The 13,736-nt window shown below is 43.5% G+C and overlaps 1 protein-coding gene across 2 annotated transcripts in view; it reads left to right on the top strand.

Moving 5' to 3' along the window:
* ARID1A (AT-rich interaction domain 1A) overlaps positions 1-13,736 on the top strand; it is a 69,152-nt gene that overhangs the window by 12,030 nt on the left and 43,386 nt on the right. The gene's annotated exons all lie outside the window — the stretch shown is intronic.

Raw genomic sequence — 13,736 nt, 5'->3', positions numbered from 1 at the left:
GTTTGGGAGCTTCAGTTAAACGCCACGATGTCCCTTCTGCTCGTGATGGCCAACTGATCTGAGAACAGGGCCTTTGGTGATCTGCTGGTCTCTTAGTAGGACATCCTTAATGACCTCCCTCCTTCTCTCACACCTTAGCCCCCCAGTGGCTAGCCAGAGTTTTGCTGTGATTCCTTTCCTTGTGACCCTTGTCATAAAGTCCTAGCTTCTCTAAGTCAACTCCTGACAAGCTGCCCATCTTTGAAGTGGTTGAGATCTCTCCGAGAAGCGGACTTTTGAGCCAAGACCTGTCCCCAGTTGTATGACTTGATAAATAATGATTGTGCTTGGCACAGAAGTGGAAGTTTGAGAAATGGTCCAGGAATAAGCAGTAACAATGCAAAGACATAGTGTAGAACCAGTGTTCTAGTACACCTGCGCTTTCTGAAAACCTGATGTGGTTTCTGTATTGTTCCCATTAAAAACAAGTTTCCTTGTACCAGGCCTCTTTTCCCTCCTGTCTGAGGAGTGAAGCTGTGATCACTGTGACCCGGCTGCGATGAAGGCCAAGGCTTCTAGGAGGCAGTGTACTGACAGTTTGATCTGTGATTTGACATTTGTGGGTACAGCAAATAATTCTAGTAGGGAGTCATATGTTCTTTGTGTGTGCTTGTGTGTTTTAATCTCCCTTTGTCATCCCTCTGCCTTCTAGCTTGATTTTCTCTATTTCTTGTTTTTTACCTTTTCCATTCCCTCTTTTGATGTCTAATTCTGTTGGTAGAATGCAGAGCACATGGAGACCTGGTAACTTTACCATACTAGAGCTGGTAAAATGTCTTTAATGGAGATGCAATTTATACCACTTTGAGATCGACTGGTATGTGTGTGCCTCAGTTGGAGGTACCTGCCCTAAGGAGAGGCAGGAAGTGCCTTTGTCTAATTAACGAACAAGCAGAAGTTTTCCTAAATGATCTCTACATCTTCTACTCTCTTTCCCACTTTATTGCCTTTGGCCTGGAGACTGTTTCTTAGCCTTCCTCAATCTGTTTTTGGGGTTGTGTTGGTACAGGACAGATTGTAACATTTTTGTTTTTCTTTCTAGTCTGTGATTTGAATCCTCTGCTTTCCCAGTGCAGCTTTGAATCGGCTTCTTTAAAACCCCTACATAAAACCTCAAGTGACCAATATGTGGTCTCATTATGGTATTTTGGGTTAAAATAAAATGAGATTGAGATAGCTGGGTTCACCCACCCAGACGTATTCACCAAAAGGAAATTCTATGTGCCTTGAATAAGACAATCTCCAAAGAGTGTGTGAGCTAAAACGAAAACAGACTTGGGGGTGGGGGGTGAGGAAAAGATAAATTTTAGCTAGATTTGCATAACTTAGCTTGCCAGGTATCCATCTCAATTTGATTATACTGGCCAGAGATAGCAAATAAAGAGGAGAGACAACTAAACTTCAGAAAAGATAGCTAGTAACTTTGGTCTGGCCCAGGCATATTTCTGACGGAGCCAGCCAGGGTCTCCTGTACACATTTGTGTCAACAGTGGTATCGAGAGGAGGTTGGTACCACCGTGCTTTTGGAGCTTTGGAAAGAACTGGAGAATTTACAGGACTGTATGGCTTTTCATTCAGGGAATTGCTGACCTTAAAAAAAGCCTGAGGATTTAAGAGGCATCTATAATCTTAATAAGGTTGGCTGTGCCCTGGGCCATTCTTTAACTTATTTGATTGTGCCTGTTAGAGTTCAGAGTGGATTTTGGGGGACCAGGAAAAAGACTGGCATTTTTGGAAAGTGGTCCAAGGCAGCCCTAGGAGTTAAATAAACAGTGGCATTGCTGCTTCACAGTGTCTTTACAGGACTTGATTGGATTGATGACAAACGGAATCTCCGACTGCATGTAAATCAAGTTCCTACAGCTCAGTGATGTGTCACAGATACCTTTTTTAGTACAGAAGGAGAAATTTTGGCAGGATGTAGAACTGTGCACTTAGAGAAATTTAGGATCTTTTTATATAACCCATGCAAGACCAGTCCAAGTTTGGAATTACAGATAAAATAAAAGGAGTGGGGGAAAATGAGAACTTAAAGAGAAAGCAAATGAGGCCTTAAAGTTTTGCGACTATGAGCAGTTTTTGCCTTTGCCTTTTTTGTTTGTTTTTAAGCAGTTATCTGCAAAGCAGTTTAATATGGAAGAAGGAAGAGTATTTCAGAAACTAGGTCAGAAGAAGTAAGCGTGATTTACAAGTGTTGTCTTTATTGAAAAGTAGCTATGTGCCCTCCTGGGTGAAGCTGTGTTTGTAAGGTTACATGACCCTTGGCTCTCTCTGTATTCCTTACGTGTACCGTATCACTTCATGATAAGGGACAAGTAAGCAGGGCAGAAACTGTCTTAAAAACCATGCCACTCCATTGGGCTTGTGGTCCATCCACACTAAGGTCCTTTCCCTAGTAGAAACACCAAAGAATGGTGTGTGGGAGGAAGTACCTTTTCCTGGTGTCAACCCAGACCACCTCATGTGGGTAGCAAGGTCTGTACATTGTTTTTAATTATCAAGTGCAGTACTGGGATGCGACATCCCAACCTGTCTTTCTTGCATACCATCAGGAGTTCCTAGACTTTGATCCTATTCCCCATCTCTTAGGAATCTGGGGGGATAATAACTTTTTAGCTCACTTAATTGCCCAATCCTGTTACGGACTTACTTGCCAATGTAAGAAGTCTATGGCAGAACTTTTTTTTGGAAAAGCCGTGAGTACCTACCTTCCATTTGCAGGTTGCTTACAGTAATGCAACAAATACTTACTGAGCTTCTACAATGTATCAGTTATTGTGTTGTAAACATAGGATTCATAATTTCTGCTTCCGTGGAGTACTTTCTAGTGGGGAAAGATGTAAGTAAATAATTACAAATAACCATAATGAAGTTGTGATATATGTGCTGGAGGAGAAGTACGACCTTCAGTAAATTATCTTCCGACTATTTTTTAAAGTAAATTTTATATATGATTACCTTGGCTACTGGGTGGCTTTGTAATGTTGGGCTCTTGGGATGGGTATTGGTCAGTTCTGATTCCCTTTCCCTTCACTGCTCCAGGGTCAAGTGTTACAGGAAATTCTCCATCTAAGATTGGACTTGTAATGGGCTAGAGTCCATTGTTTCTCATCGAGGCTCTTCTTTGTGTGGAGATGCATTGCAGGACATTTGGCATCCTGCTCCCCAGGTAATAAATGCCAGTAGCACCACAGAGTTGATGTGATAACAACAAAAAAAACAACAACAACAACAAAAAAGGCACTTTTATACATTTATTTCCAAATACTTCTCAGGGGGTTAGTGTTGTTCTCGTTGAAAACTATTGGGCTTTACTGTCAGGATTCTTGGGAGGAGATTTCCTTGGGATTCCTTTGGGAGAACAGACTGAAAGTAGGTAGAGCTTGAAAACTGTACTGATCAACCCTTTCGATGTCTGACTTGTGTTGTTCTTGATTTTTAAGCAGGTATTTTGAAACTGCTTACAACCCATTCTGCTTTTTCTCTCATTGAGGGTAAAGGGAAGTAATGTCTGTTGTATGTGTAGTTTATGAACCTGTACGTTTAACAAGCATTTCACATATTTAATTATTTCAACTGTCTCATATCTTTGCTAGACAGTTTTTAATCCCCCCATTTTACAGATGATTCTGGTGCAAGGGAAGTGACTTGCTCAATGTAGTATCAAAGCCTGTGCTTTTTTTCTCTTTTTTTAAAAAGCATAACTTCAGTTTATTTGTTAGCTAACCTCTAATTGACCACTTTGGGTTTCTGGTCTTGAGTGTATAGGACCAGACCTTAAGTGTTCTAGTTGCTAAGCTTTGTTTCTAGAAATCTGGGACTTGTGCAGGATAATAGCTAACATTTTGGGTGCTAGAGGATATAACAGTCAATGAAACACATATCTACCTCTAGTATCTCTAGACATATACCCACTAGCTTATATATTTTAGTCTAAGATATAGACATTAAACAAGATAAATAGTAAACCATGGAGTATTCTAGTGATACATGCTTGGGAGAACAGTTAATCGTGGACCAGGTCTAAGAGCTGGATTGAGATATTGGATGGGTTTACCCGGGAAGGCCACGTTAAAGTGTTGTTTGATGTGGAAGAGAGCTATACTAATACTGGAAGAAAGAAAGTGTATTCCTGGTGGAGAGATGGGTGAGGCCGCAGCATGTCCAGCTGGTTTGAAGAAGAGGGTCTTGTTTTAATGTATTAAGTCATTCATTCAGCCCCAAGGGCGCTACTACTATTGTCTCTGCTCTCTCGATGCAGAAGCTGAGGGACAGAGAAGTTGAAGGCCTTGCAAGGGCAGAGCTCTTAACCATTGTGTAAAACTGGCCACCCAGGGCCAAAGCATTTCCTCTGCATGAAGGAGGTTAGGAATTAACAAGGCCTCTAGAATTTCACTTTCTCTTCCACAGTCCCCTTTCCTTTCCTACTTTTAAAGAAGGAAAGTTGCTTTACACACACATCTTCACTGTCCTGGAGCTTATCTTCTAGCTTAGAATACAGACCATGAGCAGCGTAAGTATATAGTATGTTAGTGATATGTGTTTAGGTGAACAAGACAACGCAGGGACTCTGTATATGAATTTCGGAAAGCTTGGTTTTGACTGAGACTGCTGCTTATTTAGGAATATGGGAGTCTGAGGTGCATTCCTGGTGGTTTCTCCATTGGCCAGGCACTGCCCTCTAAAGACCATTGTTTGGCTAAGGAAACTGAATGTGCATCTGAGTTCTAGAGTCACTTGGTACTAGAAATGGGAGGAGTTTGGGGAAGAGGGCACGTAGCCGAATGCTCCCAGACTTGACAGGAGAATTGCCTAAGGAGATTCCTGGCCCTCTCCCAGAGCTGCTATCTGGAGGGCCGGATTCCATTGTGTTGCTGAGGACGTTAAGGTACAACCTGGATAGGGCTTTGTCCATCCCCCCCAACCCCAGCCCACCCCAGGGAACTGGTCAGAGAACTGGGATGGGAACCCAAGTGTCTTCTCAGTCTAGTACTTTTCACCATGTTGTGCTGCTGCCTTACTCTTGAGATTAAAAAGTTGTTAAGAAGGGGATGTTTAATTTTATCAAATGGCATTTCAGTTCCTGTTTAATCATCTTGGGGCCTTAACTGTTTTTAAAACCTGGGATTGAAGCAGTACCTAACGAGGAATTCTTTCTCAAGAAGTTGTGTGGTTTCCTCAGAGGCTTTTGTAATTCGTTGGAAATGGGAGAGATTGGTTAGCTAAATTTGGTCTTTCAAAAAAGTGCTCCTCATCATTTTCAGAAGAGCATTTTCTTTGTGAAACGTGGCTAATGAAAGTGCGCTGGTTAAGAAGGACTCATCATTTGTTGTTCATTAGTTTGGTGCTATTGCTGCACTATTTGAAGGGCTCTTTCTGGAACCAAAGAAGAAATAAAGAAAATACAGCCACCTGGTTGTGGTTTTTCTGGCATGCCTCTTCTGGGTGGACAGCTGTGAGGTGGTTATTACAGTTGGCTCTCATAATCTGTTTGAGTTTTGCTAGATGATTCAGTGACTCTTACCCCTTTGGTCTCTTTTCTACCCTTCGTAAGTTTTCTGTGATCATCTGACCTAGAAGGATGGAGCACAGTAGCCTAAATATCTCTGAGCCAGGGAGAGAAGCCCCTTGTTCTCTGTCACTTTTAGAGACAGAGTATGGGTTGGAAGATCAAGTCCGATGTCTGGTTGCAGCCCCTCCTAGAGGTTTGGTCAGGCTGGTGCTTCAGGTGGTGGCTTTGAAATGAGTTCTTAGTCTGCAGAAAGGAACATGCCCTAATCTAGAATTATTTCTGTAAACAGAGTAGGGTTGATAGAACTTTTCATTGAGTTTGGGTTATTTTTTAAAAGATTGTATGTATGTATGTATTTGAGAGAGAGCACAAGTGGGCAGAGGGAGAGGGAGAAACAGACTCCCCAATGAGCAGGGAGCCGGGGAGCCCAGTGCAGGACTCGAATCATGACCCGAGCCGAAGGCAGACGCTTAACTGATTGAGCCACCTAGGCGCCCCTGAGTTTGGATTTTTATCGCTTTTTTTTTTTTAAAGATTTTATTTATTTATTTGACAGAGATGGAGAGAGGGACCACAGGCAGGGGGAGTGGGAGAGAGAGAAGCAGGCTCTCCACTGAGCAGGAAGCCCACTGTGGGGCTCTATACCAGGACCCCAGGACCATGACCTGAGCTGAAGGCAGACGCTTAACAACTGAGCCTTCTAGGTGTCCTGAGTTTGGATTTCTGAACTTGTATTCTATTTGGACACTTAACAGAATTTTCAAAGTTTTTTTTTTTTTTTAATCTCTTTGGAGAGGGGCACCTGGGTCACTCTGTGTCAAATAAATAAATAAAATCTTTTTTAAAAAAAATCTCTCTGGAGAGGTAGTTGTTGTTAATATTTGTCTCACCATAGGCAGATGACCAGTTCATTTAGTACTTGGATGAACTAGCACTAGAATGTTTTCCATCTCCTGTAGAAAATTTGGGGGGTGATTCTTAGGTTAAGAAGGATAAGAATCTTGGGCTTAGTGGATTTAATTTCTTAGGTCAAGTGTTGGTATGTCTGAAGAGGTATTTTTCTTTTCCTATCATCAGTTTAGCTTCAGAAAATCTTAAATAATGTCTCTGGTGAGACCAGAAAGGAGGTTAAGGAATGTCTTATTGTCCTAGGTCATAAACAGTAGGGAAACCTGACTGTTTAAAATCCAAAACAGAATGAAGGGAGTCTCTTTATTTTAAGAGGCAGAGTCTGGGGATGGAACTAAACAAGCAGGTTTCTGGGCAGTTTCTCTTCAGTTCGGGTAGGGGTCCTTGACCAATTTTCAAAGCCATGAAATACTGGAAGAGTAAGAAGAGAATGAGGAGGCTTTGGATACAGATGTCTGTGTGGCTGGGGAAGAGGGCACAATGAGAATGATTTATTCTGGTTAGCTGCTGTGTACCAGGGTATAAAGGGTGATTCTTTTTAGGGGAGTCTATTCTGTCCATCCTAGGATCCCAGTGGAGCCACGTGGAGCTTGGGGGAAGCTGAAAGCGTTGATTGGGAGAGGCCTTACCTTTTATACTTGTCCCTGCCTGGAATGCCCCTCAACAGGGGAGGGTCCCGAACGGGAACAGGATCAACAGCTGCCGCCTGTCCCTGTGATCACAGGAAGCCGAGGCCGGGTGCCTTTGTATGGGAGCTCCGCAGCCAGACAATAGTTTGTGCTGGCGGGGCCATGTGGCGAGTCACGTGACCTGGGGCTGTTTTCTGCCGGGGTCCTTACCCATCTGTTCTCTCGGCTCTTTCTGGGTTATCAGGCGCCAGTCCAAGTCCTCCCAGGCAGCCAGCTTCATGGCCAGAGATTACGAGCACTAACCTTCCTGGCAGGGGCGGTGTGGCTTCGCGTTTATGCAGATTAGCCATGTGTTTCTCACTTCAAGGCGTTCCACAGGAAAAGCCTTTTCCTGTGTTTGGCTCTCAGTGGGCGGTTCCCAGCTTACTGTACTGGGACTCAGCGAGCAGCAGGCATGCACGGGAGGGATCACAGTACACTGGCCCCCTCCCATTCCACCTCCAGTGCTACGTCACCACAACACAACCGCTCGCGCTCTCATACTGTTGGTGTCATTCATTCGGTGCCAAGATTGCTTTAAAAAATTCCCTTGGCCCCAGTTCAAACAGGAGTACAGCTGGGATGTGTTAGATTTTAGGCAGTCTGCCCTCAATTTGAGATGAGTTATAAATAGCAGTGCCGACTTCCTTAACTACCGCTCTCTGAGGTAAAATGCAGGTTAATTACTGTGGGAATCAATTAGGGGGTTCTTTCGGTTAAAGAGCCAGGGATGCTTTTTTTTATTGTTATTATTAAAAGTCATACAACAAATCTGGCCAGGAATGAATTGAAAGCACAAGGAGTAAGGAATAATATTTAGATGTCCAAATTCCAGGTTATGGCACGAAGTTTATACTGGCCCCAGCTAGTTGGCATTTAGGATGACAGAACAAGTGGTAGTCAAGACTTCTGCATTCTGATGGACAGCTTTTCCGCAGCCCCGGCCCATCCCTCTCTACTCCTGTTCTTGCCAATCTTTGGGTACCAAGTCTGGCTCCTTAGGTTTGCCTGCCGCCTGGTCACATCCTTTCTGTATCTTCGGATTGAGACTGAAGCCTGTAGCTTTCGGACTTCTATTTCAAGAAAATTAAGTTGATCTTTCTTTGGTACCACAGGAACATGGTGTGATACATTTTGGTGAATAGTATCTTTCTGCTTGGAAGTTTGAAGGAGGGGGCCTTGGCGATCTTCCCTGCTCTCTTCACAATCAGTCACGGTCAGGAGTTGGAGAATTTTGAAGTCCAGTTTGTTATATTTCAGCATCCCTGAGGGTTGTTACGGCTTTCCTTGGTGCAATAAGAAGTTGTCAGGGATTCCATTAGCCCACTGGTCTGGAGGGGCATGTAATTCCTTTTGCCTGGATTAGGGGGGGACTCTGTGCGAATGGTTAGTCTACACGCTGTTCTGACTATATTCAGAGGGTCCAGCCTACTAGGCATCTTTGCCTTTGATGCCCCTCAACTGCATCTTTTGATGCATTTTATTTGGCAGGCGGTTTGTAACATGGCCAGTGATCTGGAAAGAGATAAGTGGTGGATGGAGATGGTTTTTTTTTCTTACGGCTCTTTCCCCTTTTTTATTTTTATTTTTTATGAATGCAGGAGAGTATATAGCAAGGGGCCCGACTTCCCTGATCAAGGGAGCATCATTTTCTTCTCATTTATGTGTCTTTGTGGCAGAGCCTTTGCTTTTGAAGTATAATCACAGTAATCTACTCCTGTGGTTTCCCATTGAAAGGATTTCCTCTCCATCATTCCCAGAGTGGAATCTCTGGCTCTTTGCAGCCAGAGTTTGGTGTTTCCCCATTCCCTGCCTCTTCCTTGGTGCCTGCAAACTGCTGATACTGGCTTTTCTGTCTTGCATGTAGTAGGGATTTTTCTGGCTTGAAATTGCTATTTTCCAATAAAGCTGATTAGTGATGATTTAAGGCCCCTTCTCTGTTATGAGAGATTGTAAAATGGCATTTCATCTATAACTGCAAATCGCAAATCTTTCACAATGGCTTGAAATGTCAGAAGTGTGAGTTAGGTCTCTACTTACCTCCCCTTCTGATATGAGCAGATGTTTAGCTTTGACATGAGATCAGAGTTGTCGGATTATTTGAACTGAATATGTTTTAATTTGCAAAGCTGCATATTCTGTTGATTATAAACCTTTGGTGAAGGGAGGGGGTCAGAAATCTGATGTCCAGGAGGGGCAATGTCCAAAGTTTATTTTTAGAATAAGGATTTCTTTGACTTGCATTTATTTTTGGTCTGCAAAGATTTCCTAAAGTTGATGGAGGAATCCTTGAAGCCTTTATTAACTAGGCCCCTCTAAGTAACTGTTCTCCACTGGGAGTACAGGTCCCTAGATAAGAGGTAGAAAGAGATAACTTGCTTTAGCCTTTTGTTTCTAAGCTGTGTTTGGGGATGCCTTTGCAGTTTGAGGACCTCTCTGGTACAGCATGGCACATAAGATTCTTCTCAAAAGTGCTGCTTCTCCCCTGGCTGTTTGTTCTACCCTGCCCTCTTTTTTCTTTCGGTTTAATCCACGTTTTTTTTTTTTCTCTTCCCTCAGTCATAACCTGGTTTAGGGTATGCCCCTGGCCTATGGCTAGATGGTTTGATCTGGGCTTTCTCCCCATAGTATCCCTTACCTACTTCTTACAGTAGGGCAGCCTGGCACATTGAAGTTACTGGGCCCTAGCTCTGCACCTGCTTTCTGTAGCAGGGAGTGGAGGGGGAGGACTTTGAAGGTGATCTCTGGCTTCCTAGAGCAGTCCTTTTTTTTTGTCCCCTAAGATTTTATTTATTTATTTGACAGACAGATCACAAGCAGGCCGAGAGGCGGTGGAGGGGGTGGTGCAGGGAGGAGCTGGGAGGGGAGCAGGCTCCCTGCTGAGCAGAGAGCCTGATGCGGGGCTTGATCCCAGGACCCTGAGATCATGACCCGAGCCAAAGGCAGAAGCTTAACCCACTGAGCCACCCAGGTGCCCCCCTAGAACATAGTCTTTTTTTTTTTTTTTAAGATTTTATTTTTTTATTTGACAGAGAGACACAGCAAGAGCAAGAACACAAGCGGGGGAGTGGGAGAGGGAGAAGCAGGCTTTCCACCAAGCAGGGAGCCCGATGCGGGGCTTGATCCCAGGACCCTGGGATCACAACCCAAGCTGAAGGCAGACGCTTAAGGACTGAGCCACCCAGGCGCCCCTAGAACGTAGTCTTGACGGATGCAGTCAACTAGACAACTAAGTACCAAATCTTATGATTCTGAATTTACTATAGGAAGTTTAGAGATATGAGAGATCAGAGTGTGCTGAAGAATGGGAAGTGCCTTTATGTTGAAGGGTTGGGTTTCTGCTCGTGGAAGCCATTGTGGACAGGAGGGCAGGGCAGGATACCACTCTGTGGAGCTGGACATGCCCCTGTGTGGGTTGAGTCTGAAGAGTATAGAACTGCAGCACACTGTGGACTTCAGAGCCAGGCAGAAGCACTGTTAATCGTTATTGGTAATAGCTACTATTTATTGGGCATTTAAATAGTACTGTGTGTAGTGTGTTATGTGCATTTTATTTTTTTTTAAAGATTTATTTATTTATTGAGAGATTGATTGATTTGGGGGGGGCAGGGGGAGAGAGAGAGAGGCCAAGGCGGGGCTGGATCTCACAACCCTGAGATCATGACCTGATGAAACCAAGAGTCGGATGCTTAACCAGCTGAGCCACTCGGGCGCTCCAAGTTATGTGCATTTTAGGTGAAAGATTTTTCACTGTTTAGATGGACTTATGCTCAAGATTAGACAGTGATAGAGTTAGGATTTGAACCCAAGGTCTGTAGATTTACACATTCTTTGTTCTTTCTGTGCAATACTGTACAGGATGTAGACAGGAATTTTGGAGCCCTTGGTGAACAGGGAAAGATGAAAATGATTTGTGAGCACTGCTCTAGAATTGGCAGTCCAGTATGATAGTCACTAGCTACATGTGGTTATGTGGTTATTTGAATTTAAATAAAAGTAAATAAAAATAATTCAGTTGCAGGCATCTGGGTGGCTCAGTCAATTAAGTGTCTTCCTTAGACTCAGGTCTTAATCCTGGGCTGGGATTGGAGCAGCATTGGGCTCCCTGCTCAGCGGGAGTCTGCTGCTCCCTCTCCCTCTGCATCCCCCCTCACTCCCTCTTGTGCTCTAGCTGGCTCTCTCTCACTCTCAAATGAGTAAGAAAATCTTTTTTTTTTTTTTACTCTCAAATGAGTAAGAAAATCTTTTAAAAAAATAATTCAGTTCCTCAGTCACACTAGTCATATTTCAAGTACCTAAGTCACGTGTCACAGAAAATTTTATTGGACAGTGTGTCTCCAGATCTCACTTAGTAGTGTACATTAGAATCATTCAAGGATCCTAAGGAGTGGAGGGGGTTGGGGAGAGACCCAGGCATTTGTGCAGCCTGACAGAAAATTCTGATCTGTAGCCCTGGTTGATAACTACTGCTCTAGAAGTTCCACAGTAACGATGGTAATGACCGCCCCACTTGTGTTGTGGGGGAGACCTGGTCTGACAGCTAGAGTGGGCTGGTCTTTCAGTTGAGCAAGTGTAGTCTCCTCACCTGGGGGCCACATGGACAGCAGCTGCAGTTGGGGGTGAGCTGAGGATCTCGTCACTATGTGTGGCATCGTGTGGCCGTGTATGCCCCTGAGCTCTTTGCAGGAGGGACGTGATGTTTTGGCTTCATTGCCAGGTATATCTGGGAAAGACCCCATGCTATTTATTACTTACTAGTCCAGTTGTTAAATTTGAATTTCCTAAACAGTGCCAAAAGAATTCCTGTAGCTCCAAAATTAATGACTGAGATTTTATTGGAGCTTCTTATTACAGAGGCAGGACTTGGGCAAAAATTTGGTAGGTATGATTGTTGGAAACAGCACTTTAATAATATTGACATGTAGTGATTTGGGATGCGGTTTTACTGTGGTTCACTGTAGTCTAGAAACTTGAAGGGTACTTCCATCCTCACTGTTACCTTTTTAGCTGAGATTTTGCTGCAGCCTAAGAATTTTGCCTCTGCTTTTTTTTCTTTTGGTGTTTAGGACAGTTTCTGTGGCTTTTTGTCTTAACATTTTCCGTATAACAGCTTGACTTTCCCTCTATTATAAAACACTTAGGTAGTACTCTGTCCCCCCAAAAAGACATGTACAGAGAACCAGTTATCTGAGTGTGCCTCCCTCCCCTTATCTTAGAGGGCTTTTGTTGTTTTCTAAGGTCTTATCCGCCGTAAATTATAGAACATTAATTATAGAAAAGCAGAAGAGGAAGGACCCTAGGTGTAATCTAGACCAGTGGTTCTTAAAGTGTGGCCCCTGAGCCAGCAGCATCAACATCACTGGGGAACTATTACAAGTGCATAGCTTAGGCCTGACCCTGAACCTGTAGAGTCAGACACTCTGGGGGTGGGTCTCATCAGTCTGTGTTTTAAAAAGCCCTCTAGGTGATTTTGATGCATTCTAAAGTTTGAGAACCACTGAATCCTTAATTTGAGAGCTAATGTTATTCAGGCCCAGAGTGTTAATATCTATTCCCCATTCCCAATTTAAGATTCAGTTTTCAAGTTTTGTGTCAAGTCCACGCCTACTCTTCAACTCTGGCGTATCTATTTAAGGTCTTTTTTTTTTTTTTTAAGATTTTATTTATTTATTTGACAGAGATCACAGTAGACAGAGAGGCAGGCGGAGAGAGAGGGAGAGAGGGAAGCAGGCTCCCTGCTGAGCAGAGAGCCCGATGCGGGACTCGATCCCAGGACCCTGAGATCATGACCTGAGCCGAAGGCAGCGGCTCAACCCACTGAGCCACCCAGGCGCCCCTCTATTTAAGGTCTTTAACGACACACCCTGCCCATCAGTATAGGTAGCATCACTGGCTGGAAAACATGCTGGACTCTGTCCTATATATAGCTCCAATAGGATAGAGTTATGTCAGAAAGTGAATGAGCTGATTGAACCTGTTGTCCCACATAGAGCTGAAAGAAAGCCATGTTAGTAGCCAAATACTTGTGAATTATACTTTAAGCTTCCATTATTGGTGTATCTGTATATCTTGTCCTTTTAAGGAGATAAAAATTCTATCCTTACACATTCAAACCTTTGAATATTAAAGGAGATGAACTTCTCAGTTGAGATGGCCAAGGCTCTAAATTCAGAGTCAACAGCTGTAACTTAGCCATGTTACCCATTGAGAAGAAAGCATAAACGTAATTGCTTGTGCCATAGTGTAAACAAACTACAGACATGCAAGAAGAAAGATTCCACCATTTAAAGAATGGAAGCATCTAGATACTTAAGTATTTGAATCCCCAACCACAGTATTGAAGCACTAGTTTTGATGGTGTTGAACAAGATGATGGCAGAGCATAGCAGCACTGTCCTCTCGCAACTGAAGTGTCTTTGTTCTGATTTTCTGCACCAGAGGGTGCATATATTCATTGGTTCACACCTGGCCTGTCCCTTGGATCTCAAGTAGTGCCACACTCACAGAGTAGTACATAGCTTTCATAGTGGTATTTTCATTTCACATAGGGTAAAACCAAGGTTATGAGGAAGGTTAAATGACTTGCCCGAGGATTACTGGGTCTGTAC

The sequence above is a fragment of the Martes martes genome (assembly GCF_963455335.1).
Source record: "Martes martes genome assembly, chromosome: 4".
Taxonomy (NCBI): domain Eukaryota; kingdom Metazoa; phylum Chordata; class Mammalia; order Carnivora; family Mustelidae; genus Martes; species Martes martes.
Note: the sequence above shows the minus strand (reverse complement) of the source record. Positions and strands in the feature narration are given on the sequence as shown.